Here is a 15423-nt window from a genome sequence, read left to right on the forward strand (position 1 = left end):
GAAGGACCCAGTATCAACATTGAATGAACAATGAATGAACAAACAAATGAATGAGTGGCAAAAAGCTACAGGAAGATATCTCAGTTCATGTCCTCAGTGTTTCCCAAGGTTTTGAAGCATGAGTAGTAAGGACCTCCCTTTACAGTATTTCCCTCCTTTGAGGTCACTGGAAAACCCGACTCTCTGCACGTCTATACCCTCTTTTTGCTTTGCAGAGTTCAGAGAGAACAAAGTCTTCATGGCAAACATTTTTTCACTTTGCATCTTCCTTCTTTACCAAAGGTGGGTCCGTGGAGGCTTTATATTTCAGCTTTGAAAAACAAAGCGTCCGAGACTACTTACCCCAAGTGGCCCAGAATTCTCTTTCTAGAACTTTAAATATTTTTTGTTTCCTGTTTCAGTAAAAAGGTGCCTAGGAGAGGCCCCCAAGCCAAATGTATGTGAACCACGTGGCCTCTGGGGGCTGCCTGCATCCTCGGAGAGTTGTGTGGCTTCAGTTTTAGAGCAAGTGGTCAGTCCAGCGGTGAGCCTGCCTCCCATGTATGGTGTGGGTATGGGCTGCACTTTTCTAAGCCACTTCAAAGAAATCTCTCCCCCACTCCCCGCAGTGTGAGGGGAGCCTGACAAAGAGACAATGCTTTAGTACTGGGCTCGGAGGTACGGCTCTGTAGGGCTTGTGGGTGCTAGTGGTCCATTGGTGGGGGCCATCTCTTGGAGGTCGGCCATGCACCTGGGGACTAGTCCCAGGCAGAAGGGCAGCTTCAGAAGAGCCCCCTAGCGCGGATCCGTGCTTCGCCGGTCGGGGGCGCTCTGCGTGGGAACTGTCGGTTGCCGGGGAAGGGTGGGGCTGGCCAGGACAGGGCTAGGCGGGGCAAGTCGGAACCCCGCCCCCCCGCCCCCTGGGCTCCACCCCTCGTTCTGCCAAACTTTTCTCCTGTTCCGGACGAGTGTTGGCGGCCACTGGAGAGGAGGCGCGCCGCTGCCGCCCGCCCGCCGTGTCCTCCACCGCTCCTCGCACCCGGCCCCTGGTCGCCCCGTCACTCTGGTCCCAGGGGGCATGCGGCAGCCGCAGGGGTCCCGGCTCCCCGGCTCGGCGGCGCGGGCCAGTGTGAGCGGTGAGTGGGGCGCGGGGCTCAGGGAGGGCTGCCGGAGCTGCAGCCGTCCCGGGCGCGTGGGGAGGCCGGGGCGCACCACCTCCGGGCTCAGCCTGTGGCTTTTCGGGATTACCTGGCGTCCAGCCCGAGCCCCAGACCCATTCGACGTACCTGAGCCTGTCCTCTTTGGGCGATGCGTGGTACCTCTTGCCCTTTCCTCCCTCCCCCCACCCGACCCTAGGAACGAAAAGCGGTCGGGATGCACAATCCCGGCTGAGCGGGCCGCTGCTGTGGGTTGGTGGGCTGGGTGCGGAGAGCCTGTCGCAGGCTCCGCTCTGCTTTCGCACAGGTGCTCCTTTTCCAAACTCGGTCTTACAGCCGTCGATGGTGAACTGAGATTCGCCCAGGGAGCCTACGGATATAACATTTTTCAGCCTCCAGTTACTCCCGGTACTGTGGTGTGTTAGATAGAGAACAGCTCGAACCATGCAAGGCATCCAGAGATTCGGGAAATGGTTATCAACTAAGTACTTTTGGGGACACTGTTGGGAGTGGTGTTTTGAGAGTAAGTCAAGGTCCCCACGATCTCCCCTCACCACAGGCAGACAAAGCGCTTTGTTCTGTAGTTAGTGTTACTTTATTGCTTTCCTTCAAGTTGCGACTACCAAAATTGCTTAGAAATTTCTCAAGCAAGTACTTTGAGGAGTGATTGTTAATTTTGGAAACAATTTAGTCTTATTAAGGTAATCATTAGAACTGCCGTATAAAATTCTTGTAGGTCATTTTTAAACTGAATATTTTCCACGGAATTTCCCTCCTCCCCCCCTTACTTTGCTGCTGTCATTGCACTACATTTCTTCCTCTGCACTCCTTGGCTGCCCAGAGTATTACCTGGCCTTGGAATGTTACTTTAGAAGTTAAGGGCAGCTTAGCTTAGCTTCTCAAGGCTCCTCCTTTTTTTTTTTTTTTTTTTTGGTAAGTCAGAGAATAAGGTAAATGCCAGTCACAGACAGTTGATTCCTTCTTTACAAGAATGTTATTATTTCGTGCACCACACAGCATGTCATTAAAGCATGAACTTTTATATTGCCAAGGAGAGTTGTTGGGTTTTCCAGTGAAATACCTATCAATAGTTGCTAACTCTCCTTCCAATGAGGCACTGATCCAGTTTTGTGTGGTCTGAGTCACTGAGTAGAATTTTCCTTTTTTCTTTTTTGTTTTATTTTAACCAAAAGTTATACAGTGATACACACAACCTTGGCTCCATTAACACCATCTTGCTTGTCTAAATAAAATTGGGACCAAAATTTTTTTTTTTTGGTCTTTTTTTTAGGGCTGTACCTGCAGCATATGGAAGTTCCCAGACTAGGGATCGAATCAGAGCCACTGCCGGCCTACACCACAGCCACAGCAATGCCGGATCCAAGCCAATCTGTGACCTGCACCACAGCTCATGGCAACACTGGATCCTTAACCCACTGAGCAAGGCCAGGGATTGAACCCGTGTACTCATGGATACTAGTTGGATTCGTTACCACTGAGCCACAACAAGAACTCCCAAAATTGGTCCACTCTAAAAAGACCAGCAAGCAAACTCTGCCAGTAAGGCTTATGTACTTAAGATAGGCTTCTGGAATTGTCTCTTGTGCCATGAGACTGTTGTGACTATATTAGGTATTATGTAGAGGCTGAACATCCAATCATCTGGAAGTAATTTATATGGATCATCACTACTGAGTAACTAGGAAAATAAGTTGTCAGGGCACATTTTTCTTGTTTTCTTTTTTTGTCTTGAGAATTCAAAACTTTGTAGTTTTGAATGACACAAATGACAGAGGTGATTTCTAAATTTGACAAATGCATAAATCAACTACCAGCTTTTTTGTACTATTAGATCAGATTTGTTTTAAGCTATTTTACAGGATGTTTGATAGAACAGATCTGCATATGTTTTCTGTGAATGCAGACTAAAATGAAAACATTCAAATATGAGATTGCATTTTGTGTCTGTTCATCAGAACCTGTTTGAACATCTACATGCTAATTTCTCTCATTTTCCCAAGTACACAAGCACAGAGGAGTCACTGTATGCACAGCATTTTAGCCAGGCAGCAGTCAAGGCACACACACTCAAAGTGGTGCACGCATGCCCAAGTTTTCCATCCTGGAGCAGAAATCCATCATAACCTAACCCCAGACTCTTATTGGGAGGGAGAGGTGTAGCAGGGGGAATCACTGTAACTTGAATGCAAATTGCTATAACTCAAATTACCCATTAGCCATTCTCCTTGGAGTATACATTAGTTCAGAATGCTTTCTGACCTGTGATTATACCCAACAGAGTGGTTAAGTCTGATTGCAAGGTTCTAAGTGGCAGAGCCCAGGCCCAAGGTATTATTAATGTGGTGTAAAGAGGAGAGTGGGGCTTTGCAGTCAGACCAGCCCTTGTTCCAGATACTTTGCTTCACTTTTCTAAGCCTTAATTTCCTTGTCTGTAAAAATGAAGATTATATCCACCTCCTAAGATGAAAGGGAAAGAGCACTTGCAGGGTCTGTGATATGTGGGAAGTACACCTTAAATGCTGGTTGCCCTCTTTTCCTCCTAGATAAACATTCAAGTATTGACATTTCTGTAAACATGGGGCACACGTGTGCATTGTACCCTTGAGAGTCCAGTGATAGAGTCCCAAGCCATGGGTGATTTAGAGATGTTCCATACACTTCCCTTACTTGCTTTCCTCCTTCCAAGCCATGGTCCCTTTGCTCTTCCCTCCATCATTCCTCCTACAGGTACTGAGCTGCCTCCTCTCTGGCCTTGCTGATCCTTTGTCTCTTGCCCTAGATCCTGTATGTATGTGGAGGAGTCCTCTGCAACTGAGTCCTGCCATGGATGGGAGAGGTGGAGGTGAGGGGTGGGGAGCTGTCTGCAGAAGCCCTGAGAGTTTGAGCTTTGACAAAGTGCTGGGTTTAAGAGGCAGTTTGATTTTCTTTTCTGTGGCAACGTTCTTGGGGAAGAGACTTGTGGCTGCCCAGGGTGAGAGGGAGGGAGTGGGAGGTATCAGGAGCTTGGGGTTAAGGGGTGCAAACTATTGCTCTTGGAATGGATTTACAATGAGATCCTGCTGTGTAGCATTGAGAACTATGTCTAGATACTTACATCGCAACACAACAATGGGAGGAAAAAGTCTGTATACATGTATGTGTAACTTGGTCCCCATGCTGTACAGTGGGAAAAAAAATAATACAAAATAAATAAAAAGAAAAGAAAAAGAAAAAAAAGAGAGAGAGAGAGGCAGTTTGGGGTATAGGGGTCTATGTTCTAATTCCAACTCCACTTTGGTGAGGTCTTGTGACTTTGAAAAAACCACCTATCCTCTTTGAATTAGTTTTCTCATTGAGATAATGGGGATCAGAATTCCTTTTCTACCTACCTGCCTGGGTTGTATTGGGTCCCATTAAATCAGGTATGTGAAAGCTTTGTACCTGGTATCAGCCACATCAATGTTGAGTTAAAGAGGCAGGGCCTGGGGTGATGTGGAACACCCCAGGCCCGCCTTCAGGGGGTGGGGTGGGGGGATGCTAAGATCTCCATGTGGGTGTTGGATGTGATAAGTGGACATTGATGCCCTCTCTTCACACACCTGTCTCCTGCCCTTTCATGGTGAATGAGATTTCAAGGAGGGAATCCTGCAGAAGATTGAGAAACGGCTCTGTGGGAAACAGGAGAGGAAGAGGAATTTCAGGACCAAGACTACCTATGTGATTGGAGGCACAGGGCCAAGGTCCAAAGAAGTTTTAATTCCCTCTTAGAATTATCTGTGCTGTCTGCTCATCTCAGTTCTCAGTGGGCAAAAACAGATCTAACTAACCAGCCCTCAAGTCAGAGGCGAGAATGGTGATGGCATCATCAATCACTGTGCCATCCCCACTGGCCTGTGCCTTCTTGCTAACCTGGTCTCTGAGGTTTACTCTGCAGTGCACTAAATGGGCTCAGGGGTCTCCCACTCCCCCAGCCCACACCAAACAGTTAAGCTAAGTAATTCCTTCTGAAAGGCATATGTTGCTCTCTGACCTGCATGGGGAGCCGGGAAAATATTGCCCAGTGAGAGGAAGGTTTTTACTTCCTGGTGTGTACCCACTCCTTCTTCCCTCTCCAGGCTGATGCTGTCCTCTTTCTTCATCTCCTGGCCTGGCCTCTGCAGTGCCTTACCGCTAGCCTCCTGTCCTATCCCTGGCCTCTTATCCTGTCCCCTGGCCTCTTATCCGTCCCCCACCCTCCTATCCTGTCCCCCACCCTCCTGTCCTATCTGCTAGCCTCCTGTCCCCCAGCCTTCTCTCCTGTCCCCTGGCCTCCTGTGCCCTGGCCTCCTGTGGTATTTTCCTGGTCTCCTGTCCTTTCTCCTGGCCTCTTATAATATACCCTAGCCTCCTGTCCTATCTGCTAGCTTCCTGTCCCCTGGTCTCCTGTCTTGACCCCTAGCCTCCTGCCCCCTAGCCTCCTGTCCTGCCCCCTAGCCTCCTGTCCCCTAACCTCCTGCCCCCTAGCCTCCTGTCCCCTAACCTCCTGCCCCCTAGCCTCCTGTCCCCTAGCCTCCTGTTCTACCCCTAGCCTCCTGCCCCCTAACCTCCTGTCCCCTAGCCTCCTTCCCACTAACCTCCTGTCCCCTAGCCTCCTACCCTCTAGCCTTCTAGCCTCCTGTCCCCTAGCCTCTTGTCCCCTAGCCTCCTGTCCTGCCCCCCTAGCCTCCTGTCCTGCTCGCTAGCCTCCTGTCCCCTAACCTCCTGTCCTGCACCCTAGCCTCCTGTCCTGCCCCACAGTCTCTTGTCTTTCTTCCTGCAGCCTCAAACCCCTCCCTTACCTGTGCCCTCTCACACCTCCCAGCTCAAGGGGACCTTACCTATCCTTCTCAGATGTGAATCATTTATACACCTCACTCTGGGCCTGACTGGGTGTCGTTCTGGAAAACAGCCTGCCCAATACAGCTTGCCCCATCCCTTCCTAATGATATTAGTTGGCCCCCTTGATGATTTACCAGCTATCTGGGTATGCCTTAGTCTAGTCAAGTTGACACATACAGTTAATCATTGCATCACCCAACCAGGAAGTTGACACTGGTATAGCACTACCACCCAGTCCACAAAGCCCATTCATATGTCATCAGTTGTGCCCCAAATGTCTCTTTTTTCCTGTTTGGTCTAGGGTCCATGTTAAATTTATTTGGTCATGTCTTTTTAAGAATAGTTCCTTAGACTTTCCCTGTTCCTAAAGTCTTTGCAGATGCACAGATCTTCAAGTTCAGGTCTTCCATTCTGTAGATGGCTTTCAACTTGAATCTGGCAGGTGTTTCTTCAGAAGCAGACTTAGGTCATATGTTCTTGGCAAGATACTCTGCTCTTCTCAGCATATTGCATTAGAAGGTACAGAGTGTCAACCTGTTCCATCGCTGGAATATTGGCCTTGATCACCTGGTTATGTTAGTGTTTGCCAAATCTCTCCACCTGAAATTCACCATTTTTCCCTTTTAAACTTATTGGCATTTGTGGGGAGGTATTCTGAGGTTATGTTAATAGCTGTTCCTTATTAAACCTCCACTTTCAGTTCACTGGTGACCTCTGCCTGCATCAGCCACCTCCCTGAAGGTTGCTAAATGGTGATTCTTTATTTCTATCACTCCTGCCACATTTATTAGTTGGCATTCTGCTATAAGGAAGAACTTTCTCTTTCATCCATCTATTCATTTATATTAGGAAGTATTTTTGATTTCCTTTTGTATACAGTATGTTGAAAACCCATGCTATCATTATTTATTTTGATGCTCAGATCATCCTCAGTTTGGCCATCGGGAGTCCAGTTAAACTGGCTCCTGTGTCCTTTTGACATCCCTATCATTCATTGAGCATTATAAAATTTTTTGTCACCACAAGACATTCCAGGCTCATCTTGTACTTTCCCTGACCTAGTCAGTCATCTCTTTTGGAAGAGAATGGTATTTAGAAACCAAGATATGGAAGGTTAATGTGCCCATTGTTGCTGGGATGTCATTGCTTTAAATCTCTCAGAGGAAAGAGCTAGGAAGTATATATATATATATATTTGTGTATATGTATACACGTATACATTTAGATATTTTTCTGCATTAGGCCATATATTATAAAATCATATGTTCAGGAGTTCCCATCATGGCACAGTAGAAACAAATCCGACGAGGAACCACGAGGTTGCAGGTTTGATCCCTGGCCTCACTCAGGTGGGTTAAGGGTCTGGCATTGCTGTGAGCTATGGTGTAGGTTGCAGATGCAGCTCGGATCCTGCATTGCTGTGGCTGTAGCTCCAATTAGACCCCTAGCTTGGGAACTTCCATATGCTTTGGGTGTGGCCCTAAAAAGCAAAAAAAAAAAAAAAAAAAAAAAAAAAAAAAAAAAAAAAAAAAAAAAAAATTACATGTTCATACTAGTATCTCCAGTTCCAGTATAATAGCCAAGGATCTTTCTAGTCTTACCTTTAACATATTTTTACACATGTCTGGCAGTTAGAAATTTGACTCCCGTTATCTTCAGTATTTTTACTTGTTTGCTCAAAGTAGCCCATCTCTCAGCCACAAAGGCCATCCTGCCTCCTCTGTACCCATCTCTCTTCCCAGTGCTGCTTGTCTTTAGCTGCCAGGCCTGCCAGTCCATGTGTCTATACCTTTATTATCAGCCTCTAATCCCTCCAGCTCACTGCTTTGCGTGGCTCCCCAACTGTAGCCCAGGCTCTTTGGAACTCCCCAAACTCCCTCTCATTATATTACATTCTGAGCTACATGCTGACCCCTTAGTTCTGAGGAGGGAAGAAAAGGGAAGGCAAAGAGAGAAGATGTGAATGAAAGAAAGCAGATAGAGATAACATATTCATTTTTAAAGGTTTTTATGGATTGCTACTAGGTCATTTCTGGCCTTTCTCAGCTCATTTCCAGTCTAATTTTTATTGTCAGATAATTGATGTCTGTGGCCCCATTCAACTGGTAGGCTTTAATTTGTTGATGGGGAAAATAAAATGCTTTGGGAGAAAGTGTCTTAAGTTACATCATTTAATATGTTCAAAGTAAACTGGATTGCTTGCTCTTCTGAGCTTTCTCTGCAACGGGCAAACTGACTAATCCTTGCTCTTTCCTATCATGTATTGAGAGTCTTATTGTCATTTCCATTGGATTATATAGATTTTTTTCCCATGAACTTTTGTTAAAAATTCTAAGTAGAGATATATTTACAGATTTTGGTTGACATTGGCCACAATTATATGACTTCTAGAATCACTAAATGTTTGCAAAAGGCATTAATGTCATTATGGAGAAGAAATTTGCATATTTTGTTTCCTGTGGCAGTAGAGAATTAACTACCCAAAAAAAGGCTCCAGTGGTCAGTGTGGTTAAAAGAACCCTGGGCTAGAAAAAATGAGAGCTTGGTCAGGGTGAATCTGCATCTCCCAGTTTTTCATTTTCTTCTCTGTAAAATGGAGAATGCGGCACTTCTTATCTCACCTAGAGCTCAAATGGGCAAAGAGACATGAACTAACTTTGAAAGCTGTCCGGTGGTATATTAATGAATAGATTTTAATGGATTACTCTAAGATGTAGTTAGATTGGTCCCAGAGGGAGCATGGCAATATAATTAGAAGATTAAATATCAGGGTTTCAAATTCCTCTTATACTTATTCTTTGGAACTAAATGTTTTTCAACTGGTCTCAAAAAAACACCAGTTAGTGACCCTGGACCAGGGGTTGTAGTACCAGCAGCCCACCTGGTCTGAGATGGGGTTTCTTCTTCTGACTTTTCCCCCTTGGTAATCTCTCAGGATCCCTGTCTCACCTATTAGGAACTGACTGGCCCTGTTGCTTGTTGCTTTACTGGGCTTGTCTGATTACTCTGGATCCACAAGTGGGATAAGGACTTCACACTGCTGTTTCATTCAATTTGTCCCAATAACCCACTAAACTGACAGGTTAGGTCTTGGTTCCCTTTTGTAACAGAAAAAATTAACATTCTGTGTCAGAGGCTTGTCTAAGCACCTTACTTAAATCTCCTAATAGTCTTAGGAAGAAGGTACTGTTTTATCCCCATTTTACACGTGACAAAATTAAGGCACAGAGAGGCTAACTTGCTGGTAAGTAAGGCTTCACACTCAGGCCAGTTGCTTCCAGAAGCCACACTCTTTTGCATGTGGATATCCAGTTTCCCCAACACCATTTGTTGAAGAAACTTCTTTTCCCCATTGCATATTCTTGGCACCCCTGACCACATCTGCATGGGTTTATTCCTAGGCTCCTTGTTCTGTCTCATTGGTCTATGTATCTGTCTTTATGTCAGTACCATGCTTTTTTTTTTTAACTGTAGCTACTTTGTCGAATGTTTTGAAGCCAGGAGGTATGAGGCCTCCAGATTTGTTCTTTCTCAAGATGATGTTGATGATGATGATGATGATGAAGACTATTATTATTATTTATCTTTTTACAGCCACACCCTCAGCATGTGGAGGTTCCCAGGCTAGGGGTCCAATTGGAGCTGTAGCAGCTGACCTACGCCACAGTCACAGCAACGCCAGATCCAAGCCGTGTCTGCGACCTACACCGTAGCTCACAGCAATGCTGGATCCTTCACCCACTGAGCAGGGACAGGAATCAAACCTTCAACCTCATGTTTCCTAGTTAGATTTGTTTCTACTGAGCCACGACGGGAACGCCTCAAGATTGGCTATTTGGAATCCTTTGCATTTTCCTATGAATTTTAGGATTTTTTTCTATTTCTGTTAAAAAAAAAATGCCACTGAGGTTTTGATAGGAGTTACTCAGAATCTATAAATTACCTTGAGTTGTATAGACATCTTAACAGTATTAGGTTGCAATCCATGAACACAGTATGTCTTTCCCTTTATTTATGCCTTATTTAATTTTTTCCACCATTGTTTTGTAGTTTTCAGTGTATAAGTCTTTTGCCTCCTTGGTTATATTTAAGTATTTTATTCATTGTGATACTGTTGTAAATGGGATTATTTTCTTAATTTCCTTTTCAGGTTGTTGTTAGTGTACAGAAATACAACTGATTTTTATACTTCATTGAATTGGGGGAATTTTTGAGCTAGCTAACTTTCTTAGTACTATGTATTGAGTACATCCTATGTGCTAAGCATCTTGCTATACGCTTTTTAAACTTTAGTTATCCTTTCGACAGTCCTGTATAGTTGTAGTTATTGTGCCATTTTTAGAGAGGAAGGAAAAGGCTGTGGCCAGATCAATAGTGTGCCGGGTTAGAGCCATCGCCCTAAGTCCAGGTCCCCGGACGCTAAAGCTGCTGCTTCTTTCCCCCTGCTACCCGGCCCTCCTTTGTGTCACAGCCTCTAGCTATGAGTGGGTTTAGGTGACCAGACCTCCATAGGTATGACCTTCCTTTCTCTTAACCTATGTTTATTTTTTGTTTGGTTGGTTTTTTTGTCTTTTTGTCCTTTTTAGGACTGCACTCGTGGCATATGGAGGTTCCCAGGCTAGGGGTCTAATTGGAGCTATAGCCACCGGCCTACGCCACAGCCACAGCAACACCAGATCCAAGCCACGTCTGCGACCTCCACCACAGCTCAGGGCAACACTGGATCCTTAACCCACTGAGCAAGGCCAGGGATTGAACCTACAACCTCATGGTTCCTAGTCGGATTCGTTTCCGTTGTGCCATGATGGGAACTCCCAATCCTATGTTTAAATACCCATGCTAAAATGTCCATTTCTTTCTCTCTTCTGACTGACAAACTTTCATTATACAAAGGAGAAGTAGAAACAAGAAAACAAAACCGAACTCCCATTCTGAAGAATAGGATTCATGTAGTAGCCACAGGTGCATAAAAATGATAAAGCCCCACTGGGCAGGAATTAAAACTCCTTTGCCCTGGTCGTTGCCTTTGCTCTTGGGGACAGGCTTCCTAGTGGCCCTGACTTTGACTCTGACCCTGAGTTCTCCCTTATCCATAACCCTCTGTGGCCATATCTGAAAATGGGTGTTGGAAAATGTGTCCTCCAGGCCAGGCTGTGGCTTCCATGGCAGAATAATTCCTGAGAAAGTTTATAGGCTTCTGGTCTGTTTGCTTGCAGTCAGTTCCACACAGCAAATTCTATTCTGGAGCTAGTTCTTAAGCATTCCTCATTTCCCAATGTCCAGGCAGGACCCATCTCTTTCTTCTTCTCCTCAGTGGCCTCTACCCAGAGGTTCTCTAGAACCTGGACTTGGGCAGAAGGATGCACATTTGCTATGATCTTTATGTTGGCCTGACTTCTTTGCTCCAATGTCATTTTTTTTTTTTTTTTTTGTCTTTTTGCCATTTCTTGGGCCGCTTCCGTGGCATATGGAGGTTCCCAGGCTAGGGGTCCAAATGGAGCTATAGCCGCGACCTATGCCAGAGCCACAGGAACGCTGTGATCTGAGATGCGTCTGCAACCTACACCACAACTCAGGGCAACTCTGGATCCTTAACCCACTGAGCAAGGCCAGGGATTGAACCGGCAACCTCATGGTTCCTAGTCGGATTTGTTAACCACTGCGCCATGACAGGAACTCCTCCAATGTCATGTTTTATTAACAGGCCTTTGTGAAAGGCTGTGAGCAGTGATACTATTTTCTTCTCTTTGGGGTTACAGAAACTGTTAACTTTTCTAATATTCCAAGGCCTCCAGCTTCTGGATGCTGCCTATTCTTTGCCACCTTTGCTTACAAACTCACAAACAACTCTTGCCCGAGCTCGTCTTCTTTCTTGGAATGCCTTGCTGCAAGGAGCAGCCAAACACATGATCACACTGTGGTTCCTGCCAACACCTGCACCTAGAGCTACAGGCTTCTTAGGCAGAGAGCCCCCCCCCCCCCAAATACAGTGATTTGAAGACAACAGAAGTTTATTTTTCTCTCTTGTTAACAGTCCTGCAAAGTGGTTTGAGTTTGAAGGGTTCCTTTCATCTTGTTTCTCTGCCCTCCACTAGGGCAGTGCTTCTCAAACTCCCTTTGTTTAAAAACCGGTGTTCTGGGAGTTCTCGTCATGGCTCAGCAGAAATGAATCTGACTACTAACCACGTGGACGAAGGTTCAATCCGTGGCCTCGCTCAGTGGGTTAAGGATCCAGCGTTGCCGTGAACTGTGGTGCAGGTCATAGACCCAGCTCAGATCTGGCGTTGCTGTGGCTGTAGTGTAGGCTGGGGGCTGTGGCTCCAATATGAGCCCTGGCCTGGGAACCTTCATATGCTGTGGATGCAGCCCTCAAAAGACAAAACAGAACAAAACAAAACAAACCAGTGTTATTTCCAGTGCACCAAAGACCACTACTTTTGGATTATACTCTACTGATCATGCACCTATATTTCACATCACTATCCAATTGTTACATATATTTCTAGGTGTTTATTCATAATTTTCACCTCACTAATGGAAACTTGTCCCAGGACTATGCTTATTAATGGACACTCATTAATGGAAGCTCATTTCACCTCATTAATGGAAACTTGTCCCAGGACTATGCCCTTGTGCTTCCAGGGCTTTGCTCTGGCCTGAATGCTTGGTGTTGGATCACAGGCCTGTTTGTGCTCCAGCTTGCAGGAAGGTGAAAGAGCACAGAGGTACACATGGTGTTTTAGGGCTAACCTGGAAGTATTCATACTTCATTTATGCTCACAGTCCATTAGCAAGAAGTCAAGGAAGCTGGGAAATGGAGTGTATGAGAAAAGGAAAACACGACTTAGCAGTTAGTTAACCATAAGGCTAACTAATAAGAGAAATGTTTATGAGAGAAGTCGAGGGCCATAGACAATCGTGGGCAGGTGAGTTAGAAGAACTGCTTTGAGCTCAGCATCTGTCACTCACAACAGGGCTCCTTGGAAATTGGGGTCTGAGGTTCTGCTGGTCCTCCTAGGCAGACTGAAGGTTGGAGGCTGGTTGTGCAGTGGGCTTAACAAGGGGGGTGTTCACATGAGAAGAGGCCGAGAACCACTCTCAGGAGAAAATCCGGAAATCACATATCTAGGTTTGGAGTTGGAATCTACGAGGCTGTATTCAGAGTTCCTTGGCAGAGGCAGATATAAAGGCTGTGGATACTGCAGTGGTCAGGACCAGGGGGGCATCAGAAAAGGGGTCCCAGTCTACCACAAGCCCAAGAAAAGTGCTGGAAGGAGAGAACAAAGGGTTCTGGCCAGTGTGAGCCAGGGGAAGCCTCTCCCATGCCAGACCTCTCTGCAAATGCTCTGCCACAACTAGTGAGGTCTGAGACAGCCATGGTTTTAGCTACTACATTAAAGCAGGTATTTAGAAAACAAACAAACAAAAACAAAAACCTCTAATTCTGGGAGAAGAGTCTCATTCTGTTACCTTGTATTTGAGGGCTCCCCAGTGCCCTTGGTGACTCCTCTGGATTCTTCCATCTCAAAGGGCAGACTGGCAATCAGAAGGTGGGTGGCTTGAGTTAGGTCACAGGTGGGCTGTTTCAGAGGAAGGCTGTCTTTAGGACAGCCCCCCAAACTTTATTCCTCATTCCAGCAGCTGCATTGAAGGAGGTTTCATGCCCCAGCCTACAAACATGCTACCCTCGTGGCAACTTTCTTGCGTCTCTTGAAGGCAGTTTGGGACCTTAACATGAGAGACAGAGGGTGTGAGAGATGTCAGGGCTTGAGCTGGTTGTTCAGGAGTTCTCCTCATAGAGGAAGTAACTTAAACCGTCATAGTTCGGGTGGAAGAAAGTTTAGAAGGAGAAGAAGAGAAGTTCCCTGGTGGCTTAGTGGTTAATGATATAGTGTTGTCACTGCTGTGGCATGGTTTTGATCCCTGGCCTAGGAATGTCCACATGCCACAGGGGCAGCCAAAAAAAAAAAAAAAAAAAAAGGGAAAAGAAGAGAGGGCTGAGAACCAAGTGTAGGAGTATGTACACTTCAAGGCGGATGGAAGAACAGGAGACAGAAATATTGGGGAGAGTGGGAAAAGCACCAGGAAAGAATGGAGTCACAGAGGCTCAGGAGGAGAGTTTCAATATGAGAATAACTCTTTGTCAACATCCACAGTTAAATTAAAGACAAAGAGGCTGGAAAATAAAGGATTTACTATTGAATTATGCAATAACATTGAACGTATTTTATTACGTGCTGATTTCAGGCAAGATTTTATGTTTGTGCTTCAGTGAGATAGGCAGACAGAAGGATACCAGCTTTGCTCCCAGTAGGTTTAGAAGTAAGGTCAAGACAGATACATATTCAGTATGGCATGTTGAATGCCATAGGAGGTTCATGGTTGTATGTCTCAGGCAAATTTATGGAAAGAATAGCCTGTCCTTTCTTTCTGCTTCCATATCACCCCAGCATTTTTGCATGTGGTGGGATCACATTTCTGTCTCCTCTACTTCCAACCAGCGAACTGAAACTAGCCTACACCTGAACCAGACATCCATTGTGCATCTACTCCATGTCCCTGTACTGGGTATCGGGTGCACAAATGTGAGTAAGAAGCTGTGAGGGGCCCTTCAGAAGATCACAGTCTGGTGGTAAAGGCTGATGCTGAGAAAGTTCCTACAGTGCAGTATCAGGGGAGATTCCCTCCAGTGGCTAAAAGAGAGTCTGAATGTGGTAAATAAAAAGTCACTTTAGAAGAATAATGTACACATGTCCGAAAGTTTCAGTTGTGTCCATGTATACGGGTTCCAGAGGCCAGGGCTGCCTCTGAACTCCCCCAAGCCTGTTTGTATTCATTTTGGAAGAACAGAGGTGAGGGATGTTAGAATACAGTGCAGCTGCTGATGGAACAGAGATAAGCTTATTCCTGAGGCCTTCCCCACCCTGGGCCTTGAGCCCCCCAAGCTGCTTATCTACTCAGAGACTCGTCTGACTCATGTCCTCAGGGCCAAAATATCACCTGCCATTGGAGCATTTCCACCAGGCTGCAGGCTGCCGAGCTTCTGGGAGAGTGGTTCCGTTTTCTGCCACTGGAAATGCCACCACAGAGGATGGCTCACTGGTGCCACCAAAGGGCAGCCCTTGCCCCAGGTCTGCATTGCCTTGCATCAAGTGGCAGTGCTCCCTCAGCTCAGGTGTCGTTCCCCCCAACCTCCAGCATCACCCTCTTCACGGCACCATAAGGAAAAGTATACTGCTTCTTTCTCTGCGGTGTCTATTTTCAAACCTGGCTAATCCTTGGTCCCAGGGAACACTTAAGCCCATGACATTGATTTCCATGGTCTACAAGACCAAGAGTACAGTAGCGTTGGAGCCGATCCTGGATTACAGAGGACATCTATGGGGTAGACTCCAGCATGCAGGGCTCTGTTGGAATCCAGCATAGTTGT

At 46.0% G+C, this 15423-nt stretch overlaps 1 protein-coding gene across 1 annotated transcript in view; it reads left to right on the top strand.

Annotated features, from left to right (window-relative positions):
• LPAR3 (lysophosphatidic acid receptor 3) overlaps positions 931-15423 on the top strand; it is a 77560-nt gene continuing 63067 nt past the window's right edge. Inside the window, exon 1 of the mRNA XM_005656117.2 lies at positions 931-1115. The gene's annotated coding sequence lies outside the window, so the exon portion shown is untranslated. The remainder of the gene's footprint in view (positions 1116-15423) is intronic.

The sequence above is a fragment of the Sus scrofa genome, chromosome 6, assembly GCF_000003025.6.
Source record: "Sus scrofa isolate TJ Tabasco breed Duroc chromosome 6, Sscrofa11.1, whole genome shotgun sequence".
In the NCBI taxonomy this organism is placed as follows: domain Eukaryota; kingdom Metazoa; phylum Chordata; class Mammalia; order Artiodactyla; family Suidae; genus Sus; species Sus scrofa.